The sequence below is a fragment of the Gopherus flavomarginatus genome, chromosome 11 (genome assembly GCF_025201925.1).
Source record: "Gopherus flavomarginatus isolate rGopFla2 chromosome 11, rGopFla2.mat.asm, whole genome shotgun sequence".
Taxonomy (NCBI): domain Eukaryota; kingdom Metazoa; phylum Chordata; order Testudines; family Testudinidae; genus Gopherus; species Gopherus flavomarginatus.
This window is the reverse complement of record NC_066627.1, coordinates 14,103,382-14,127,374: the sequence shown is the minus strand read 5'-3', so window position 1 is coordinate 14,127,374 and position 23,993 is coordinate 14,103,382. Positions and strand designations below refer to the sequence as shown.

The following is a 23,993-nucleotide window of genomic DNA, read 5'->3' as shown; positions in this document are numbered from 1 at the left end:
AGATTTTTAATTTGTTTCAACCCCATCTTTTTCATTAAAAACCTATTGTAGTCTACATACTTGTCATAACTTTCCTACTCAGATCTGAACCTTAGAGATCAGAACATGAGAAGCTAGCATGAAACCTCTAAACTTAATTACCAGCTTGGATCTGATATCGCTGCCACCAGCCAGAATTCCAGTGTCTGGCTCACTCTGGTCTCCCCAAAAACTTCCCTGGGGAACCCCAAGACTCAGATGCCCTGAGTCTCACCACAAAGGGAAATAACCCACTTCCCTTCTCCCTCTTTACCTCCTCCCAGATTTCCCCACCTTGGGTACTCTAGGAGATCCCCTTCTTCAAGTCCCTGAAACACAGGTACTGAGAGATCAATCTCTCTCTCCCTTCACCCAGGGGTATGCAAAGTCAGGCTTAGTAATTCTAACACAAAGAGATTCTCTCTTCCCCCCTGTCTTCTTCCTCCCACCAATTCCCTGGTGAGCTGCAGACTCAATCCCCTTGAGCCTCCACTAAAAAAAAAAATCCACAGGTCTTAAAAAGAAAGCTTTATATAAAAAGAAAGGAAAAGACATAAAAATGGTCTCTGTATCAAGGTGACAATATACAGGATCAATTGCTTAAAAGAAAAAATGAATAAACAGCCTTATCCAAACAGAATACAATTTAACACATTCTAGCAACTACACACATGTAAATACAAAAAATATATATAAACCTATTGTCTTACTATCCTTGTACTTACAACTTGGAAACAGAAGATTAGAAAGCCTGCAGATAGAAAGATCACTCTCAGAGCCCAGAAAGAGAACAGACCAAGAACAAAGGACTCACACCCAAAACTTCCCTCCACCCAGATTTGAAAAAGTCTTGTTTCCTGACTGGTCCTCTGGTCAGGTGTTTAAGGTCACTGTTTGTTAACCCTTTTATAGGTGAAAGAGACATTAACCCTTAGCTATCTGTTTATGACAATACTATTCTATATAGGTTCTTATACCTCACTCATCATTGTTGTATCTATTAGAAGTCAAGGCTTGATTCTCCGCTGCTTTCCAATATGTGTAGTCATTTTCATATGTGTAAAGTGACTGTCTCATCTCCCTTCTCCCTTTCATCTCTAAGCTCACTGACTGCAATGCCTCTCTTCTAGTACTATCCTAGACCATCTCCAATCTGGCTTCCATCCCTTGTACTCCAGTGAACCTCCTCTCACTAGAGTCTCCAATTGCCTCTTCCTATCCAAATCTCACTATCAGTTTATCATCCTCAACCTCTTCAACCTGTCAGCCACTTCCAAAAGCATTGACCATGCTCTTCTTGAAATCTTGTTCTCCCTTGTTCTCCCTTTGTCCTCTCCTGGTTCTCCTCCTATCTTTCAAATCGCTCCTTCAGCATGTCCTTCAATAGATCTCCCTCATCCCCACTCCAGGTTTTTGTGGGGTTACCACAGGGCTCTCTCCTTCGTCCCCTTCTCTCCACCCTCTCACTTTATCTCTGGGTGATCTCATCCACAAGCATTAATTTATCTACCATCTCTATGCTGGTAACTCACAAACTGATCTCTCTACTCCATAGTTTTCTCTACTCCATACCTGTCTCCTTCTATACAAACTAAAATCTTGCCTTGCCTCTCTGACATCAGATCAACATGGTTCTTAAATTTCTCACCCCAAGTCCTCCCCAATACATCTTTTCACAATCACACCACCGTCATTCTGCCTGTCACTTAGGCCCATAATCTGTGTAATCTTGAACTCGTACCTGTCTCAATGGCCTTGCACGCAGCCTATGTCTAAATTGTGAAGATTCTTTCTTGAAAACATCTGTAAGAGGTGGCCTTTCCTATCCCTCCACATCCCTAAAACTCTTATCCAAGCTCTCATCATCTCACACCTCAGTAGCTGCAACATCCTTCTCTCTGGCCTGGATAAATGCAGTCTTTTCCCACATATGTACATTCAGAATGCTGCTGCAAGGATCATTCTTCTAGTCTGTCACATTGACCGTGTCAGCCTTCATTTTGTTAGGCTAAGCAAGCCAAGCCTTTTAATACTCCTTTTGAAAGGTAGGTTCTCCATTCCTTGGATCATCTTAGTACCTGTGACTGGGACTTGAGCACAAATCTACCTTTGCAAATTGACTTACAGGCTCCTATGTTTATTAGGATGCATTGGAAATTGCAGCCTCAAGTGATAATATTATGTTAAAGTTTAATGCTATGATACTCACATTATATTATACTGTTTGTTTAACTAGATACATCCTATGGCAGATGGAGAGTGGAGAAAATCAAACATCAGTCACAGAATTTATCCTCCTGGGATTCAGTAACAACTCTGAGCTGCAGACCCTCCTCTTCCTGCTGTTTCTCAAGTTCTATATTGTGACCATGGCTGGAAACATCTTCATGATTGCTCTAGTTGTGGCTGATCAGCATCTTCACACCCCCATGTACTTCTTCCTTGAGAACTTGTCCTGCTTGGAGACCTAATACAGCTCCACCATCCTGCCCAAGATGCTGGCGAGTCTCCTGACTGGGGACAGAACTATTTCATTTAGCGGATGTTTCACGCAATTTTATTTCTTTGCTTGCCTCGCTGGTACCGAGTGTTATCTCCTCTGTGTGATGTCTTATGATCCGTATTTAGCAATATGCAAGCCACTGCATTATGCTGCCCTTATGAATAGCAGATTCTGCCTCCAGCTAGCAGTTGGATCATGGATAAGTGGATTTATGGCTAACTCCGTAACAATATTTTTCATGTCACAATTAACTCTTTGTAGTCCCAATGAAACTGGCCACTTCTTTTGTGATTTCACTCCTATCATAAGACTCTCCTGCAGTGATTCTCATTTAATGGAACTTGTGGCTTTCATTCTGGCTTCCATATATACACTGCCTCCTTTTATATTAACTCTGATGTCCTATGTTTGTATCATGATAACCCTCCTGAGAATCCATTCCAGCATAGAGAGGCAGAAGGTCTTTTCCACCTGCTCCTCTCACCTCATTGTGGTGACAAGTTTCTATGGAACTCTAATCATTGTCTACATGCTGCCAGATGCTACCATGCTGAGAGACCTACACAAACTGTTCTCCGTTTTCTATACAGTCCTGACTCCCCTGGCCAATCCCCTCATCTACAGCCTGAGAAACAGAAAGGTCAAGGAGGCCCTGAGAAAAGCTCTCAGGAAATTTTTAGCCTTACAAGAATCCAGAAATTCCAAGCAATTTTTCTAAGGAAAATTAAAACATTGTGAATCCGAGTTGTTTCAGAGCAGCACCTGTTTGGTTCTCGAGGCTCTCTTGCTCTGGCTTTTTGTTTAATCCTGGAAGGAAAAGAGCACATTTTGGGTTTATGGGTAGATTATAACTCACACTTGGACCTGGACTTCCTGCTGCTTCTGTTGGGATGTTTTTCTTATCTCCATCCAAGAAACACTCATGATGCACCTCATCCTCTTTCCAAGAAATGAAACTGATGTATCATGGCAGATGTAGTCTCACTACCTACCCAACCTGCAGTGTGCAGTGGGAGCATGAGCCACCAGAACTTCAGCTGCTATGAGACACCATTTCAGCATTTAAGAGTTGAAATATGTCTTTCTGTTTCAGTATGGTTGGAATTATTGTTATAGATATTACAGTAATATTGTTATAGTAATACAGAGTACCCCCAGTCCCTAATTTAAATTCCTTTACTAAATCCAAAGGCCAAATTATGTTTTTATAATGGCTCTAGATATATCTAGAAATCTAAATACTAAGTAATTACTATACTCACCTGTCATAAACAGATAGTTAAGAGTTAATGCCTCTTTTACCTGCAAAGGGTTAAGAAGTTCACCTAGCCTAGCTGACACCTGACCAGAAGAACCAATGGGGTAACAAGATGTTTCAAAAGGAAGGAGGGAAATTTCCTTTGTTTAGAGTCAGTTACAGTGTCAGTTGGAGTGAAAAAGATCAAAGAACCAGCTCTTATCAGAATAGTAAGTTTTAGAAAGGAATACATAGGTTTATGTTTCTTTTCTTTTGTAACTTATCTTTGTGCAATTAGGGGAGTAATCAAATTTGGGTATTCTTGTGTGTACTAAGGTTTTTGCCCAGGGGAACGTCCTGTGTTTTAAATCTGTTGTCTGAGAGAGCAGCTTGTATGCTGTCTCCCAGAGTTTTTTTTCTTTTCATGAGCAAAATATGTGTAAATAGGCCTTCTCTTCTGAATATGGAATGGTGCACCCAGAGGCAGTTGCGGCTTCTTGGCTTCTGTAGGCGTCTTGTATTGGACATGTCTTTGTGTCTAGGCTCCCTGTTTTAAAATCCTGCTCACAAAACTACATGTTTTTATAAACAAGGCCAAATGCTCATTGGTGAAAGTTTTTCAGATAACCCACCACACAATAGCTCATTTCTAAAAGGCTCTTGTTTAAAATTTTGGGATGCTAGGATTGGTTTAACAACTGCATTCTGTGACCTAGCTGTAAAACAACCTCTGATTGGTCCACCAAAAGTAGGGACTAGCTCTTCAGGCTCACCACCCAGAACAGTTATCATTTCACTACCGACAGTCACTGGGGTAGGATGTCTTACTCTGCATGTGTCCAGTAACACAGACTCTTACTACTTTATTTTTTCTTCTCTTTCTATTCTTTCATAACCTGCCATTACTATCCTCTTTTCTTCAATAACTTACCTCTCCTTTCAAATTTTCTTTTTTCTCTAAGCCTTACTCAAACTCTTTTTTCATCTTTACACTCTCTCACACTCTTCTTTCAACCTTTTCCCCCCATGTACCCAAGCACAAACATATACAACACTTCCCTTAGTCAAACACATACATATACAAATTTTTTTTCAAAATGGCTGATGGCAACGTGGTGGGAAGGCAGGACATAAGCCCTAAAAGGGGCATGGAAACCTGTCAAAAATGCATGGTGATGAATAATATCAAGAGTTATACTATTCACTCGGTAAGGTTGGGCTCTAATTGGGTGAGCATTACCTGTGTCAATGGAGTGATATGCCCATTTGGTCTGTCCTGGGGTGGCTGAGAACATGAGTGTGAAGATAGTGCACAGCTCCTTGATCTGCTGTCCCTGAATACATCCGAGGGTCATAGAAAGCTTCGCCTCTCCCATGTCACCGTCACTTTTTCCTTTATAGTAGACACCTTCAGGCCACTCAGTGTTATCTCCTCCCTGGTCTGAAAACTGAAAAGCCTTTAATCCTCTGGAATAAAAGGGCTTTAGAGAATTAACATGACACACTTTAGGCTTTAAGTTTGAGGTAGGGTTTGTTTAGGCTATACTATACTAACAGCTCTCAGGTGCTCTTGGACCATAAATGGCCCTTCCCATGACACTTCTATCTTATGGGCCAGGAGTGCCTTTAAGACTATCACCTGGTCCCCTACTTTGAATGAATGCTCTCTGGCATGTTTATCATACCAGATCTTTTGCTCTTTCTGAGCATCTAATAGCTTCTCTCTAGTAAGGGCCAAAGAGTCTCGGAGGGTGTTTTGTAGGTTGTTTATAAACAGGGGTGGCTCTAATCACCAGCAAAGCAAACATGTGCTTGGGGCAGCCCATTTGCAGGGGCGGCAGGGATCCCGCATGGGAGTTGAGAACCAGCAGGGGGCCCAGGGAACTGTAGTTCCTTGGTTAGCTCCTTGCCTATAGATCCTGCCCTGGAGCAGGGAAAGAACTACATTTCCCAGCATTTCCTTGGCCACTACAGACAGAAGAGGAAAGGTGAGGAAGTGAGGAAGCTGAGACCTCATGCTGCAGTCTGCTGTGAATGGAGATCTGCACTGTGAAGAGTAGGGATACATATTTTAACATTCAAAAAAGAGGACACTCCACGGGGAGGGAGGGTAGCCCCACCCTGATACCTTCCACTCCCTCCAACTGCCCCCCACAGAAACCCCAACCCATCCAACCCACCCACTCCCTGATCACCCCCTTCCCCTAGTGGCTGTCCAGGACTGCACCCCCTATCTAAGCCTCCCTTCTCTTTGTCCCCAACTGTCCCCTCCTGAGACTCCTCCCCAACTTCACCCCAGGACCCCACCCCCTACCTGTCACCTGACAAACTCCTGGGACTCCCACGCCTATCCAACCGCTACCTGTCCCCTGACTGCCCCCCCGAACCCCTGACCCATCTAACCCCCCCCTTCTCCCTGCCCCTGACTGCCCGCCCGAGCCTCCACTCCATCCAACCCCCCACTCCCTGTCCCTTGACTGCCCCCCCCGGAACTCCGTACCCCTTCTCCAACCCCCAGCCCCCTTACCATGCCACTCAGACCAGCGTGTCTGGCTCCACACAGCACCAGACGTGCTGCTGCATACATGCTGCCATGCTCCCCCACAGAGCCACAGCTCTCTCCAGCACCTGCCTTCCAGATTTGAACACCTCAAAATTCAGGAGTGCTCAAGCTCAGTTTGGGCAGCTGTTACTTCATTCCTCCCAAATCAAATATACTGATCCACTATAACTCGCCATAGAAAAAGTAGGATAAAATTGAGCAAGAAATGCTTCCCAGTGGTTGTTAGGACTGGAATTGCTATTTTCAACAGCCATTACCTTTTTTGTTTGTTTATTTGTTTAAGAGGAAGACAGTGATATTGCATTGGTAAGTCCTCCATAGAAAGAAAGAGTGGAACAAAAGAATAATAAAGGCACTTCAACTTTTCCTCATTTATGTAGGACACTCTTATAATATGCGTCCAGATATCCTCCAGTCACACAAGCTGAAAATTGTTCCACTTACCTCAGCTCTGTAACCATATGGGAACTAATCCTGTCTGTGTTCTGTGCACAACTAAAATTCCTGCTGAATGACCTGCCCTGGAAGTGAATTACCAGTGACCCAGGGCTGTGGTGGAAGGAAGGTGCTGGTGGTGTGGGGGGAGAGCTCAGGGCTGGGGCAGCAGGAAGTGTGTGGGGGCGGAAGGGGGAAGCCCAGAGATGGGGCAGCAGTGGGTGCGAGTGGGTGAGGGGAGAGCCCAGGGCTGAGGCACCAGGGGAGTGCGGGGAGGAGCCCAGGGCTGGGACCTGGTGGCAGCCAAAATTTTAATTGCTTGGGGGCCCTGTTTACAAAATCCAGAATGTTAGTTCCTGGAGAACATGTAAACCCTTCCCATTGCTGCTTCACTAACTGTAATGGCCCCTTAACCTTGCAGCTATACACAAGTTCAAATGATGAAATGCCCAAACTGGTATGTGGTATAGCCCTGTAGGCAAAGAGCAACTGCTCCAACACTAGGTCCCAATCATTGGAATCCTCATTTATGAATATATGTATCATGTCCGCCAAAGTTCCATTAAACTTCTCCCCTGGGCCATTTGTTTGATGGTGGTAAGGGGTAGTAAGGGGTGGCACCATAAAAAGCAAGGGTAAAACCATGGTAGAAAGTACCAAAAAAGACCATAACTCAAATTGCACCCATATCAGGTGACACTGTGAAAAAAACACTGGAAAGTACCAAGAGACCCTAGCTCTTTAATTCCTAATATGGTCACTGTTACCCAAGGATGTGTGACTTAATTCCTAATATGGACATCATTACTTAACTATGTGTAATTTGTTTGCGGTTTTAAGCTTTAAAAGCTTTTGTATGCTTTGCTTTGGGGAGCAGTTCCAATACCTGCTGCCCCCAGTGCTTTGGTATTTTATCAATAAATGGGCCTCAGGCTGAGTCTCTGAACTAAAAATGATGCATGGGTGAATTTTTCCACAACAACATGAAGACTATAATTAGGAAATATCTGAGATTGCCTACCTCCCAGAGGTTCTCATATGCCTCGTCATAACTGTAAGTGTTAAAGAGCAGACTTCTGTTCTCAGTGACACTTGTGTAAATCTGGAATCACTGCACCGAAATCACTGGAGAGGTCTGGGGTTTACACTGATGTAAGTGAGGTCAGAAACTGGCCCAATATCTTATTTCATCAGCAAATCCTGAGTACTGCTAAGCAGCCCCAACTTCAGCAGACACAAACATCACACACAAAGAGATACACAGAACTGAGGGAGTTCAGCGTCTCTGAATTTGCTCCGTACATCTAGCTAGCTGTCATTTCTGAGGTGCCTAGCAGATTGTTATCTAAACCTCTATGGATGTCTTATTTGTGCCAAAAAAGTAAAGTTAGATCTATTGCAGAGGAAAACAAGATACTGTATCTTCTAGAGTCTGAGGGAATCATACTATGCTAAAACAGACATCTTCCTCCCCATTTGTGACAGTCTCATTCCTCCTCCGGCTTCAAGCCATTGCTAAGAACCAAATAAAGGTAACATAGAAATGTCCATGTATTCCAAGGCTGAAAAACTGCCTTGGACCAATATTGGAGGACCCAAACCCCAACAGAAGTAATTTAATGACACAAAACATGCTACATACATGCAAATACAGATGTTTATTCTCCTATAAAATCCACCTGCAAGGAATAATTGGATCACACCCGTGGAGATAATTGTTGCCATATAGCCTTCAAGAAATCTTGGGGTAAATGTTTCTGAGGTCCCATCCTGAGATGTGTGCTTACAGCAGACACTTCCCTTCCCTGGCACGAAAATAGATGTAGGATCTAACTTCCTCCTCGGAGTACCAGCTACTTATCATAGAATCATAGAATATCAGGGTTGGAAGGGACCTCAGAAGATCATCTAATCTAACCACCTGCTCAAAACAGGACCAATTCCCAACAAAATCATCCCAGCCAGGCTTTCTCAAGCCTGACCTTAAAAACCTCTAAAGAAGGAGATTCCACCACCTCCCTAGTTAACCCATTCCAGTGCTTCACCATTCTTCTAGTGAAACAGTTTTCCTAATATCCAACCTATGCAGAGTTCCAGCAGTGATAATGCTTGGCCATGGTTTCTTGTAAGTGTTCTTAGAGTACCTTAAATTGACTGAGTCAAATATTCATGGATTTTCAGAATTCAAGGCCAAAAGGGACCATCACAATCTAATGTGACCGTCTAACTGTCTGTGGCATTTGAGACCACCACTCTTATCACTGGGGTAACTCAGTAAACAGCCATGAGGACAATGTAGTGATTCAGCATTTGCATTGGTGAGCAGGACATGGCCAAAGCTAAGGGCATGAAACTCACGATACCAAGCAAGAGAAGAACTGACAGGGAGGAGAGATGCTGCACAGAGTATGGAAACTCAACTACCCTTTCATATAGATAAGTGTTTGCATTTGTGTTGGTTAGAGCTGGTTAGATTTTGATTTTTCAGTGAAAAATAGATAACTGAGATATTTCAATTCAGAAATTCCACTATAGTTCCTAATGAGAATTGTAGTTCACATACCTCTTGCTACCATTATTCTTTATAAACTGGGCTCCCTGGTCTGACTACATCCCCCATGATGCACCATGGTCTTGCCTCTTGGTGAGGGAAGGTGGTGAATCATGGAACTCCCTTGGTATGGTGGATCATGGGAGATGTAGCACAGCTGGGTTTCCCAGAGGAGTATAAGGACTGAACTACAACTCTAAGGCCAGAAGGGGCCATTATGATTATCTAGTATCCGAGGAGTAGCTGTGTTAGTCTGTACCCACAAAAACAATGAGGAGTCCAGTGGCACCTTAAAGACTAACATATTTATTTGGGTATAAGCTTTTGTGGGTAAAAACCACTTCTTCAGATGCATGGAGTGAAAATTACAGATACAGGCATATATATACTCTGGCATATGAAGAGATGGGAGTTACCTTACATGGACACAAATCCTTAAATAGACACAAATCAGATATCAGGAATGGTAAAATACAAAAGCCAGTAGGAGAACACTTCAATCTCCCTAGACATTCAATAACAGATTTAAAAGTAGCCACTCTTCAACAAAAAAAAATCAAAAACAGACTTCAAAAAGAAACTGCAGAGCTCCAATTCATTTGCAAACTTAACACCATTAATTTGGGCTTGAATGGGGACTTGGAGTGCCTGGCTCACTACAAACACAATTTTCCCTCTCTTGGTATTGACACCTCATCAGTTATTGGGAGTGGACCACATCCACCCTGACTGAATTGGCCACGTCATCACTGGTTCTCCACTTATAAGGTAACTCCCTTCTCTTCGTGTGCCAGTGTATATGTATGCCTATATCTGTAATTTTCACTCCATGCATCTGAAGAAGTGGTTTTTAACCATGAAAGCTTATGCCCAAATAAATATGTTAGTCTTTAAGGTGCCACTGGACTCCTTGCTGTTTTTATGATTATCTGGTTTGACCTCCTGTATAACACAGGCTATTGAACTTCCCTGAAATAATTACTAGAGCAGATCTTTATAAAAATATCTACTCCTGATTAAAAATGGTCAGTGATGGAGAATCTTTCATGACCCTTGGTAAATTGTTCCAATGGTCAGTTACTCTCATCATTGAAAATGTATGCCTTATGTCCAGTCTAAATTGGTCTAGTGTCAACTTCTAGCCATTGGATTGTGTTAGACCTATCTCTGCTAGACTGAAGAGCCCATTATGATAGATGGTAATCAAGTCGCGCTTTAACCTTCTCTTTGTTTGGGTCATGTTTTCTAATCCTTTAACCATTCTAATGGCTCTTCTCAGAGTCCTCTCCAGTTTATGAACATTCTTCTTGAATTGTGGGCACCAGAACTGACTGGACACAGTATTCCAGCAGCAGTTGCTCTAGTTCCAAATATAGAGATAACATAACCTCTCTATTTGGTCTACATTGCAGAGGACATGGGGGAGATTCCCAAACCTGAGCCATTCTTTTTAGGTGACAAATACGAGGAGGTGGCATTAGAAGAGGTTGTGATGAGTACCCTCTGAAGCACCACCTGGAACTGAGGTACCGCGAGCCCTCTGATCCACCAGCCTGGGCTCCCTCTCACACTATACTGCTGTGACAAGTTGCAGACACACTCCCAGACTTACACTTCCATCAGCATACACACAGGTAGGGATACACCCAGCTGCAGTTACATGCAGGCTCTCTGACCAGCCACTGCATGTGAACTAACAATAGAGAGGCTGAAGCCAAGGTAACTCTCAACTCCCCAGGCATGCAACCTCTCTAGAGCATAAACCCAAAATTATACAGGCTTGCACTGCACAGGGAACTGTACAGGGAAAGCTCATAGAGTTCACCCCCTTCCCATATGCAACAGCCACTCTGAGCTAAGATTCCCACGCAATTCACTCCAAACTTACCGGTTTAGATTTAAATAAATAAATAAAATAAATGTATTAACTAGAAAAGATAGATTGTAAGTAAGTGATTATAAGTCACAGCAAACAGATCAAAGCAGATTACCTAGCAAATAAACAAAAATGCAAACTAAGCTTAATATACTAGATAGATTGGATATGAATAGCAGATTCTCACACTAACTGATTGTACAGGCAGACTTGTAGATGATTAAGGGATGAGCTGCACTTGCTTTTACAGGTTGGAATCCCCAGGTCTTTCATACAAAGGCTAGAAATCCCTTTAGCCTAGGTCCAGCACTTCCCCCAGTTCAGTCTTTGTTCCTCAGGTGTTTTCTTTTGTGGGGAGTGAAAAACCCCAGACCATGTCATTCCCTGCTTTATATAGCTTTAGTATGTGGCAGGATCCCTTTGTTTCAAAGTTTGGTTCCCAGACCTGTTTGTGGAAAAATACTGGCATCCCAAGATGGAGTCCAGCATCATATGGCCTCATCATATGTCCTTGAACAGTAATAGCAGCCATTACTTACAGGCTATCTGAAGTGTTCTCAGGAAGGCTCACCAGGTGGAGGATAAGCTTCTCCTAAGGCCTATTGTTTTTTTTAGTGGCCCATTACTCTGAATAGGCCCTTCCCCACCTGCTATGTTGGCTGAAAGCATCTTGTCTAGTGGGCATTAACCAGGTGTAATTACATTTGAAGTACAGATACATAGTCAGTATTTATAACTTCAGATACAAAAATGATACATGCATACAAAATAGGACAATCATATTCTGCAAATCATGACTTTTCTAATGACACCTCACATGACTTATCTTGTGTCAAATACATCATAATTATACCACAATCTTGTCTTAATAATATCACTATGAAGAATATGTGGCTACCCCAAGCCCCTTCTTGTGTGGCTCTGAGCCTGGGTCATGCAGCTGCGGGAGGGGTTAGAATTGCTGCTGTCTTCCTCTTGGCAGTTTTAAGATCACTCGGGATAAAGCAAAGAAAAGCAACACATTTTACATTTCTGAAAGGGCAGGTATTTCACTCTTTTATTCTCATAAACCAACCAAGAGATTTGCTTGCAAGTTCTTGGAAAATTCATCCACACTCACAGAATAAGTACTGTAAGTGTGGTGGCCAATTCACTGTATTCTTCACTTGTCAAAATGGGAGCAGTGTGAGGGGGAGTGCAAGTCTCAGGTATTTCCCTCCAAAATGTGTCACAGAGTCAGAGGTCGGCCGCACCCAGACTCTGCCCTTAGTTTAAGAAGTCCAGATCCTGCTAGCCTGGAGTTTAATAGGTGCGCTAAGATAAGTTAGGGCTCCTCAGAGAAGTTCTATTTTGCTGGATCATATCCCAGTGATTGCCCCATTACATATATGTCTGTTATCTTGAAATATCTGTGTTCTTGTAAAAGAGAAAAAATCTAAGGACAGCTGTCCTCAAGGCTTTCTCTACCTCCTTGTTTTTCAGGCTGTATATGAGGGGGTTGACCAGTGCCTCAGAGCCTGATAGCAGATACACAATGACTAGCATCCCATAGAAAATGGTCACCACAGTGAGGTGGGAGGAGCAAGGGGAAAAGGCCTTTTGCCTCCCAGTAGTGGAAGGGATTCTCAGGATGGCAGAGATGATACAAACATAGGATGCCACTGTTAATAGAAATGGAGGCAATGTGAATATGCAGGAATGTATGAAAGCAGTAACTTCCAGCATGTGGGCGTCACTGCAGGACAGTTTTATTATTGGTCTAAAATCACAAAAGAAATGGTCAACTTCATTGGAGCCACAGAATCTTAACTGTGACATCATAAATATTATGATGGCAACAGACATAAATCCACTGATCCAAGACCAGGCCACTAGGTGGAGGCAGAACCTGTCCTTCAAAAGGACTGTATAATGTACAGGTTTCAATATTGCCAAATACCGATCATAGGCCATCACAGATAACCGATAACAGTCAGTGGTTAACAAGGAACCAAAGAAATATGACTATGTGATGCAGTCACTAACAGAAATGGTTCTGTCACCAGTCAGGAGACTGGTCAGCATCCTGGGCAGGATGGTGGAGCTGTAGCAGGTCTCTAAGCAGGATAAGTTCCCCAGAAAGAAGTACATGGGGGTGTGAAGTTGATGATCAGCCACAACTAGTGTAAAAATGAGGATGTTCCTGGTCATGGTCACAATGTAGATCACTAGGAACAGCAGGAAGAGAAAGATCTGCAGCTGAGGGACATTCTCAAATCCAAGGAAGATGAATTCTGTGATGGATGTTTCATTTCCCTGTTGTTTTCTTCCTATAAGTTTCGTCTAAGGAAAATATATTAAAAAATCCAATTTATAGTGTAACTTCCATTTCAATAAACTCAACTTTTTAATTCTGGTTTCTCACTGCTGGTTGCAATGTCAATGGTTGAGTCAAGACTCCAGATGGCAGAGACATTCTTGGTATATTTTTTGAAAGTGCCTATATTAATCACTTTGGATTAGTTCGTATTGTCTGGTATCTACATGGCAAAACACATCTCCTCTTATGCCTCCTGAACATCCCTGTGTATTACTGTAACCACAATGTCTGAGATTACCACTGGAGATTAAGGGAATACCAGTCGTCTCCAAATGCTGGGCTCATAACTCTTTTAACCATATTTACATTGCAAAATCCAGCAGATTCCAATGGAGTGGACACTAGAATTGAATCCCAGGGACACTGGTTTTATTGTTTTCTCATCCACTCCATGTTCTTGGCTTGTCACTTCCGCTCTCCATGTCCCTATGCCCTCCTCTATAAAACAGATGATGAAGATGGTACCACTTACCTTTTCTGAATATGATTTGAGATTTGTGAAACTAGAGCTCTACAAATGCTCAGTTGCTCTTGTGGAAAATGGATTTAATGATACTTAAGACAGTTTACAAAATTCTTTAATAGATATGACAAGTATTGCAATATAACAATGCTATGTTATCATACTGTTATCATATGAGACCATGCATATCTTTGAATAAACTCTCGGAAAAGAAATTAAATGAAACTCACAGTCACATCAAACTTTTATATTTTCACCTTAGTTTCTGTAGATATGGCATTAACTCTGTGTTTAACAAAACATTATTTTTATACATTTTCTTCCCCCTCCCCTCATTTTACTGATATACCTCCGAAATCTCTCTTAAAGGGAATCACATAGTATGTTTATTTCTCTGCAAGGATATTCACCATTCTTTCTGACAGCAGTTCAACACCTAAAATTTACTGGCAACATTTTCAAGAAATGCCTAAGAGACAGATTTTGAAATGTATTCATCCACCTTAACTTCTGGATAGGCACTTTGAACGTTTTAAACATGACGCAGAGCATAATCTGTATAGCTTGATTTTGGAGGTCTGCCAATGTCTGCTTGGATATGGTTTGGGGCATATATCTTTGTCCAGTTGTTAATTCCAGTTGGTTTGATGAATGCCATTTCTATCTGCAACCGTCTCTCTGGATGGGATCATCTCTTTTGTAGAAGGAAACTTATAACAGGTTGTGGGGTAAGATATGTCTGGAAAGCAGTGACAACACCATCAAAGGCCATCATCACTGAATGGTTCACCCCTCGTGAAACAAGGGGAGTGTTGAGAGGCCCACATCTAGGAACAGCGCACAGTCACTACCTGGATCCAGGCAACTCAGTAGAACATGGGATTCAGAGGTCAGATTCAATCATAATGGTCCAATGTCCATTCTGAGTGGGGAATTGGACCAGGAGGTTACACTTGCATCTAAGTTTTCCCCTTGACTGAAACTCAAAACTGCCCCACTAAAGAAAGCCACAGGAATATTTAGTAATCCAAAGAATGGAACAGATCCTTCCGGTTCTAATGTCACAAGGCTTCTGGTGCCATTAGAGTTTTTCAGCTAACAGTCCTGCTTTCACTGTTTTTATTATTTGAATCTCACCTTTTTTTTTATAACCCCATTGCTGCTGCCGAAAAACACAGATAGGATGGGAATTTGGAAATATGATGTAGTGACCTAACCTAGGTGGAGATACGGAAAGATGTTGTTCATTCATTCAGAATAACTGCAGAGATCGTCTGGCACATAATTAATGCAAATTCTAAATAAATAAATAAATAGATAAATAAATAAATAAATGCCTAACTCCTATTAATGTCCCCAGCTCCTACAGTATCAAAACACACAGCTGGAACCCAACATTTCAATTGGCAAATACACTCTTGAGAATAGTTTCACACACAAATGTATTTAGGTGTGTTTGTTGTAGTCAGGATAACCCTGCAATTTTCCATTGGGTGCAGGAGCATAACTCATACACAGTGGGAACATGGAATGCAGGGTATGGGCAGGTGCGGCTCTAAGGATTTTGCCGCCCCAAGCACGGCAGGCAGGCTGCCTCCAGTGGCATGCCTGCGGGAGGTCCTCCAAAGCCGTGGAACCAGCAGACCCTCCACAGGCAAGCCACCAAAGACAGCCTGCCTGCCGCCCTCGCAGTAACCGGCAGAGCGCCCCCCGCAGCTTGCCGCCCCAAGCACGCCTTTGGCGTGCTGGGGCCTGGAGCTGCCCTGGGTATGGGCCCACCCAGAAGGAAATTAAGCCAGCCTGGAATTTTGACTTACTCCAGAATAAAGGGGCTCAGGTTTTGAAACAGTTACAGATGTTTTGATGGGATTTATTCCTCTAATTGCCATTGAAGAAGATGTTCAATGGCAAAAATAATGCAGTTAGGTTGGAATTCCAAACATTGTCCAAGACTGACTCAGTTGAAATCACAATCTATGTAATAAATTGTAGGACTGTCATTCTATGTGTCAGTCTGAAGTATCTAAGCCTGAAAATCAAAAAGGAATCCTCCAAAAAGTGGAAACATGGACAAATTTCTATGAGGACTGTGAAAGTATATCACAGGTGTACAGGGACAGAATCAGTAAGGCTAAGGCACAAAATTAGTTGCAGTTAGGAAGGGACATCAAAGGCAATAAAAAGAGGAATTAAAAGTACATTAGGAGCAAGAGAAAAACAAAGGAAAGTGTAGGACCTCTATCTAGCGGGAAAGGAAAGCTAATATTTGATGACATCAAGAAGGCTGGAAAATTCATACAAAGAGCACACACAAGAACCCCAAACATCTGTCCAAAGACTAGAATGTCAGTTGAGTCAGTGTGAAGTGATAGAGGTAGATACAAGAACATTAAGAGCTCTTTTTGTTTAGAATATCACCAGGTTCATTTATCACTGTGCTTCTCTGTTGATTAGTGTCCAGTTTTTAACTTTTCAGCCACTTTTGGACTTTCTAACACACATGACTTTGAGATACACTCATGGAACAGTGCAGGCTTCCAGCTATGTGACGTTATTGATATAAACTGGGACCATATAGAACATGGGTTGCAACCAAGGTCCTGTAGTGGCACCAGATCTTATGTAAAGGGGGTCATATAAGATGTCTAAGATCAAGTTATGAGTTACTGGTTATGATTATACTGTCTGTATGTCTGTATCATTTTGTAGTTGAAGTTATAAGTATTGGTGGTATACTGTCTGTATTTCAAATTGGTGCTGCAGTTATGGGAAACACCCCAGACAAGTTGGTGTTAGCTCTGCTTAGCCTGCTTGATGGCCCATTAAGGACCATCAGCTACACAACTGACCCATTGAGAGGAGGCAGATACGCCTTGTGACTCAGCAAGGTGTGCAGAAACTGGCCCAAGTGAGTGCAGACTCCATTTCGCTGTAATTTTCCATAGTAAGAACAAAGAAGTGTTCTTACACCTGGAAGTGCCTATATAAAGCTGATACCTCATCTCCATTTTGTCTTCAATCCTGCTTCTTACCTCTAGAGGGACTTTGCTACAAACTGAAGCTCTACACAAAGGACTGATGACCCATCCCAGCGGGGGATGTACTCCAGAGACTTGATTTGAACCTGCAGTTTACTCCATCACTGCTACAAGCCTGAACTAAGAACTTTGCCATTACTGTATGTAATTGATTCCATTTAACCAATTCTAGCTCTCATCTCTATCTTTTTCCTTTTATGAATAAACCTTTAGATTCTAAAGGATTGGCAACAGCGTGATTTGTGGGTAAGATCTGATGTGTATATTGACCTGGGTCTGGGGCTTGGTCATTTCGGATCAAGAGAACCTTTTTCTTTTACTGGGGTGTTGGTTTTCATAACCGTTCATCCCCAGGACGAGTGGGACTGGTGGTGATACTGGGAGACTGGAGTGTCTAAGGAAATTGCTTGTGTGACTTGTGGTTAGCCAGTGGGGTGAAACTGAAGTCATTTTTGTCTGGCTGGTTTGGTTTGCCTTAGAGGTGGAAAAATCCCACCCTTGGGCTGTGAGTGCCCTGTTTGAGCAATTGGTCCTGAATTGGCACTCTCAGTTGGGTCCCATCAGAACCACATCATCACAAACTACTAGTGAAGAAGTAAGCAGATTGTCTCCAGATTGCTTGGCACAATGACTTTGCTGATCCGGCAGCTAAATGGTAGGTAACATTTCAGAGAAGAGGGACCTCAGACAAATTTGATTAAATTAACTCTAACTTTTAAAAAATACCTTTGATTAATTTCTACTGGATGGAATATGAAATGTCACTGTCCTTTCCCCTCCCTGCCCATTCTTCCCCCTTCTTTTCCTTCCTCTCTCATGTATTTACCTTTCTGTTCTTCTGCTTTATTTTATTTTTTGGGAGAGGCTTTTGTTCTCCACTTCATTTTGGGGAAAAGAAAAATACAAACAAATAAATAAGAAATATACACAGTTAAGAGTACATTACAATTACTGAGTTAACATTTAAATAAAGAAGAATTAGACGTTTAAAGGAGTTTAAAGGAAACAATTGCCCTCTCACTTACCCCAGTGTAAACTTGCCCTGATGTCAACAGAGATGCACTGCTCTAAAACTGCACTAAGTGAGAGGAGAATGACACCAAAAGAGAGGTGATTTCTTCTTTCTCTACAATTTTGTAATGCCCCTATATAAATACTTGCCTTGCACATTTGTCACATTCACAGCACTATTCCCCATGGCTGAATTGCAACCACCTATATCTGCTCTGGTGACCATAAGGGAATTCTCACCAAAAAGTCTCTGCTGTGATGTTGCCAGGCAACTAGAGCTATTGTTTAGTTACAAATGGTGACAGAGGTCAGCTGTGAATGATGGCAAGTTTCTGCTTGTATCTACTGGGTATCCGGGAAGTGGGCGGGCGAAGCCCGCCCACTGCTAAAGGATCCTCCCCCAGCCTAAGGGGAGGAACCACAGGGCCACAGAACCCACTGAGTTCAGGGGACAACTAATAAAAGAACAGGGACAGGAGTGAGGTCAAAGGGTCAGAAGGAGGGAACCGGATGGGGACACCGAGCAGGGAACCCCGGACAGCGCCCACTGCTCCTCGAAGGCGTCAAGGAGCCAGTGGACGCCGCCCAGAGGAACTCCGCCCGGATGCGTGATCGGACCATGGAGCGGAAACAAGCCCCACAGTCACAGGAGTCTCCATCGGTCAACCTCCCCTACCTGATCTCGTGGATGGCCTTTTTTGCCAGGGCGAGGAGGAGGTTGACCAGGAGGTCCCGGGACTTCGTGGGGCCACGGATAGGGAGTGCATACAGAAGGAGGTGAGGGGAAAAGTGCAACCAGAAACGTAAGAGGATGGCTGTGAGGAGCCGGTGTAGGGGCTGCAACCTGGCGCACTCTAAGTAAACATGCGCCAGGGTCTCCCTCACGCCGCAGAAGGGGCAGGTGTCCGGGACAGGGGTAAACCGCGCCAAGTACACGCCCATGCTCACGGCCCCATGGAGGAGCCGCCAACTGATATTCCCAGTGGGCCTTGGGACGAGGGTGGAGTAGAGGCTGGCCCACCGGGGCTCCTCACCCTCCAGAGGTGGCAGGAGGTCCTGCCACTTCATATCGGGGTGGGACACGAGGGTGAGGAAGTGAAGGGTGCGGAGCACGAGCGTATAGAGCTGTTTTCTTGGCGCGGTTTGGAAACGGACTGGCTGCAGGTCGTGCAGCCGGCTTGCGGAGAAGGGGTGGGGGGGCCGGTCGGGCCTACGGGGCAGAGGCCCGATGAAAAGGTCCGGAGGGCTCGAGGTGGTGGGTGTGCCCTCTCACAGGACCCGGTCGAGGTAGGCCTGAGCAGCGGGCGGCAAAGCGGCCTCCACCTCCTGGAGTACGCGCCGGGGAGTGTAAGGTCTGGAAAGCCCCATGCGGTGAGCGAGCGTCAGGGGATCCAGCCAGCCTCCCCGGTCATAGTCCAGGAGGTCTCCGACTCTGGTGGCTCCCACCAGGACCAACCTCTGGCGCACCGCGGGGTACTCCACCACCTGCACACGAAGCTGGGGATTGTGTAGCAGGGGCTCCGCGAGGAGGTCGACCCCCTCGGTGGCCGCCACGGACCTGGTCGCAGAGAACAGCTTCCAGGTCCGGAGGAGGTCCTGGTAGAAGACCGGCAGCCCGGAGAGGTCTCGCGGAAGACCCCTCGGTTCGAGATAAAGGAGCTGCCGGTCGTATTGGAGCCCTCGGAAGCGGTGCAGGAAGGCGTGCGCCAGGGCTCTCCACGCTGGACTACCCGCACCATAAAGGAGCCTCTGCAGTGCCTGGAGGCGGAAGACGTGGACCTGAGTGCGCAGGCACTTCAGGCCCTGCCCTCCCTTCTCCAGGGGCAGGTGGAGTACTCCTGCAGGGACCCAGTGCAGTCCTGGCCAAAAGAACTCCAGAACCACCTTCCGGAAGTCGACCAGGAGACCCGGGGCCGGGACCAGGGTGTTGAGCCGGTACCAGAGCATGGACAGGACCAGTTGGTTGAGCACCAGTGCCCTCCCTCGAAGGGAAAGGCACCGGAGGAGTCCCGTCCATTTCCGGAGCCGCTCCGCCACCCTGCCCTGCAAACTGTGCCAGTTCTCCGGCGGAGACGGATGCGTGGTGGAAAGGTAAACGCCGAGATAGAGCAGCAGCCCCGCGCTCCACCAGATGGCCTGAAGCGCGGGTGGGAGGGAAAGTTTCTGCTTGTAGTGGGGTGGTTACCTGGTCCAGCCCTGACAAGGTAGAAGCCAGCCCTGGGAGAGTGTAGGGTCTAGGAGAAAAAGCCCAAGCTGACTGGGGAAGGAGTTACACCTGGGTCATGCCCCAATCAGGGCAGCTGGGCCTTATAAAAAGGCCAGGGCAGCAGAGCAGAGGCTTACCTCTAGCTGTGGAGGGAGACTGGCTGGGTTAGGCTGGGCTAGGCTGGGCTGGGCTGGGCGGGAGTAAGAACGTACCTGGGTGTGAAGCAGTGCTGGGGAAGAGCCAGGGGAGCTCCAGGCTGGTGACTCCCCAGGCTGCAGGGCCTGGTTCCAGGCCCCGTAGAGGTACTGGGTGGTAGAAAAAGGCAGCAGGTCAAACTTCCTTGCCTGTGATGAGTGACTTTTATACTGCAGTCTGTCCAGTGAGCAGGGGCTAGGTAAGGACTGGTAGTAGCCCAGAATGAGATGAGGTGACGTAGGGGTAGTGGATGGGGGCTCTCTGGGGAAGAGAGACTTACAGAGATTGTTGGGGTATTGCCAGAGGGCAGCACAGCAGAGAAAATGGGCACTGGAGTCTGGGACGGACTTGGGGGCCAAGATATGGCAGATCACGGGCCTGAAGAGGGTGCTCTGGGCTGGAAATCAAGCTAATTCCCTGAGAGACCAGAGGGAGGCACTGCAGGGATGAGTCCACACACACTGCTACATCTGATATGGGGTGGGTTATAGAATGGACAGCTTCAATCCACAAGGGCTGGAAAAGCTGAAGGGGAGCAGGGAGGTCACTTGGTCATCAGAGAAAGCTGCAAAATGATCATAGGTCCCTAGATGTTGCTTTGCAGTGACTGTGCCTGGGTGGGGGCAGGGCGGGTGTCATATTGCTGTAGTGTCCTGATGAGACATCATAAGGACACAGATGTTAACAGTAGCCAGAATGCTGAGCATGACTATAGGTGACCCTCTACTATCCTCAATTCAGAGTTGGGAGCAGATCCATTCCTGCCTTGGAGTTAGACCACTATGTTACTACTCTTCTTTAGCATTTCAGGATCTTCGTCAGCCTTCTTGCTTCCTGGAGGGAAAGGAGATGGTTCCTTTCTATTCCGTCCACCTCTCAGCCCTTCCTGGGGTCCAAGTCTCCCCCTATAAAGTGTAACTAGTTCAGTATTGTACACTATGGCAGGTAGGAAGAACAGGGCCCCCTAGATGGTATCTGAGAGTAGCTGTTCTATTTCCTCAGCAACCCCTGTCCCTTCTCAAGTACAACACTCAATAATGGGGATTGCTTCTCTTTACCAGCCAGGCATTAATCTGCCTCAATTCTACCATGCCTCTTCAATATATGCTCCCCATGGCAACCATGCATAGCAATCCCCCGATCCCTGTAAAAGTCAATGCCTAACGTTGGGGGACTTAGTGAATTCTTATTCAGGCAAAATTCCACGGGTTAGTGGGCTACTGATGTGAGTCACAATGCAGACTTAGGATTCAAAGACAATTGAATTTTGATTCCCTGTCCTAAGCCATATCCCCACACCTAAAGTAAATAGTTTTATAGCAAAGATTGGTCACCACTCAGCTCTAAAAACTTTCCCCATAGCTGCATACAATTGGGGGGAGGGATAGCTCAGTGGTTTGAGCATTAGCTTACTAAACCCAGGCTTGTGAATTCAATCCTTGAGGGGCCATTTAGGGAACTGGGGTAAAAATCAGGGGATTGGTCCTGCTTTGATCAGGGGTTAGACTAGATGACCTCCTGAGGTCCCTTCCAACCCTCATATTCAAAAAAAAAAAAGGAGGAATAGCTCAGTGATTTGCACATTGGCCTGTTAAACCCAGGGTTCTGAGTTCAATCCTTGAGAGGTCCACTTAGGGATCTGGGGCAAAAATTGGTCCTGCTAGAAAAGGCAGGCAGCTGGACTTGGTGACCCTTCAAGGTCCCTTCCAGTTCTAGGAGACTGGTATCTCTCCAATATAAAAAAATTGGAAATACCATGCATGCTGGCTCCCATTTCTCCTTCTTGGCATAGCCATAAGATAAACATTTGGTAAAAGTGATACCATAATGTAAATAAACACCATTTATGTGCACAAGATCCTGTTTCTCTCCAGTATCAGCAGCAAGTAAATATAGCTGCCTGCTACTAATTCACATGGAAAGATGATATTCCTTTAGATCAAGTAGTAAAGGACTACAATGATTCAGGGTTCAATATTTTCGGCAGAGCTAGCTAGTATCTATGTACTCCATATGTACATCTGTCTTATATGTGTAAGGTTATACAATTTTCACATGACACCCAGTTGAAGGGGGTTGCCAGCACTTGGGAGGACAGGATTAGAATTCCAAACAAATGTGACAAAATAGGAGAATTGATGTGCATGGTACCAGATGAAATTCAGTGATAAGTGCAAAGTATTTAACTTTGGAAGGAAAAATCAAATGAACAGCAATAACAAAATGGAAAGTAACAGACCAGGCAGAGTCCTGCAGTAACTGGGAGTCATAGTGGATCAAAAATCAAATATGAACCAACAATGTGATGCAGTTGAGGAAAAGGCTCTTATACTTTGGGGGTGTATTAACAGGAGTGTTGTATGGCTGCTGTACTCAGCACTGGTGAGGATTCAGTTGCAATACTGTGTCCAGTTCTGCATGCCACATGTAGGCCTTGCTGGAGCCCATGGTATAACTAACAGTGTGAACCAAACTCTGTGAACCAGAGAAGGCCTGGCCTTGGCAAATAGCAATGCACCAAGTATTAGCAAACACCAAGTAAGCACATTGCTGACCTGAGAAGATGGTACAGGAACACCCAGAGTTCAAGTAACTGTGTAAGCACGTTCCTAGGAGATGGTACAGAGACACACTGACCCCTTGTATGATAAAGAAAGACTGACAGGATAATGGAGGAGGATGTTTCATTGGAGCTAGAAGTTACAAGTTACAGGATAGTAACACAGTGTCTGGTGTGTAATACATAACTTATTTTGTATAAAAGGAGAAGTCACAGGAGGGGTCTCTTTGTGCCAGCCTAAGGGACAAGATCCTGGCATCTTTACTGAGCCAGTGCCCATGTCATGAGCGTGCGTGCAGTAGTGTACATGCAACCACTGAGCCGGGGATCTAGAACTGTGCCTCATCAAAAATAAACCTGGCTGAGTAACTTCACCAATGAACCCAGCCTGTGTTTTTTGTTTATGAACAACATCAAGGTCTGATAAGCTGCATTCCCTGTTAGTGTAGCTGATGTCAGAGCTCCAGACTCAGCAGCTTTAGCACTGCAGCAGCAACAAGCCACTTTAAGAAGGATGCGGACGAATTCGGCAGGCTGTAGGCTGGAAGGATCAGGGAATGGTAAAATGTTAGTTTCCACTCCAAGTGACCTGGTCAGCAGCAAATTATCTCTGCCAGGGAGAAACAGGGAGCATTCTTCCTGAGTCATAAACCCTTCCTTTGGCTGCTCCTGGGGCTGTGTGACCTACCTCTCGGATGAAGCACAGGAGTATGTAACATGTAGCCATGGAACCTTTAATAACACTGATGAAGGCCAAGTCATCAGTGAGAACTCTTGGCACATCCATACGTTTACCTTCTCTCATGGAATCATTTTAGGATATAGACCTGCAGCATGCAAATTAGCAGGAAAGGAAGAGTGAGGATTGGTCGACTTATCTGTGATTTCATCATGGCTGCACATAAGAGAGACCTGAGCTGCTGACATAGCCATGTGCATAATTTATTCCTAATCTAATGATTAGACAATTTTTCTTAA

The 23,993-nt window shown here is 44.7% G+C and overlaps 1 pseudogene; it reads right to left on the bottom strand.

The window, feature by feature from the left end:
* Positions 1-12,578: 12,578 nt before the first annotated feature.
* LOC127030828 (olfactory receptor 1020-like) lies at positions 12,579-23,802 on the bottom strand (annotated as a pseudogene).
* Between the last annotated feature and the right edge of the window lie 191 nt (positions 23,803-23,993).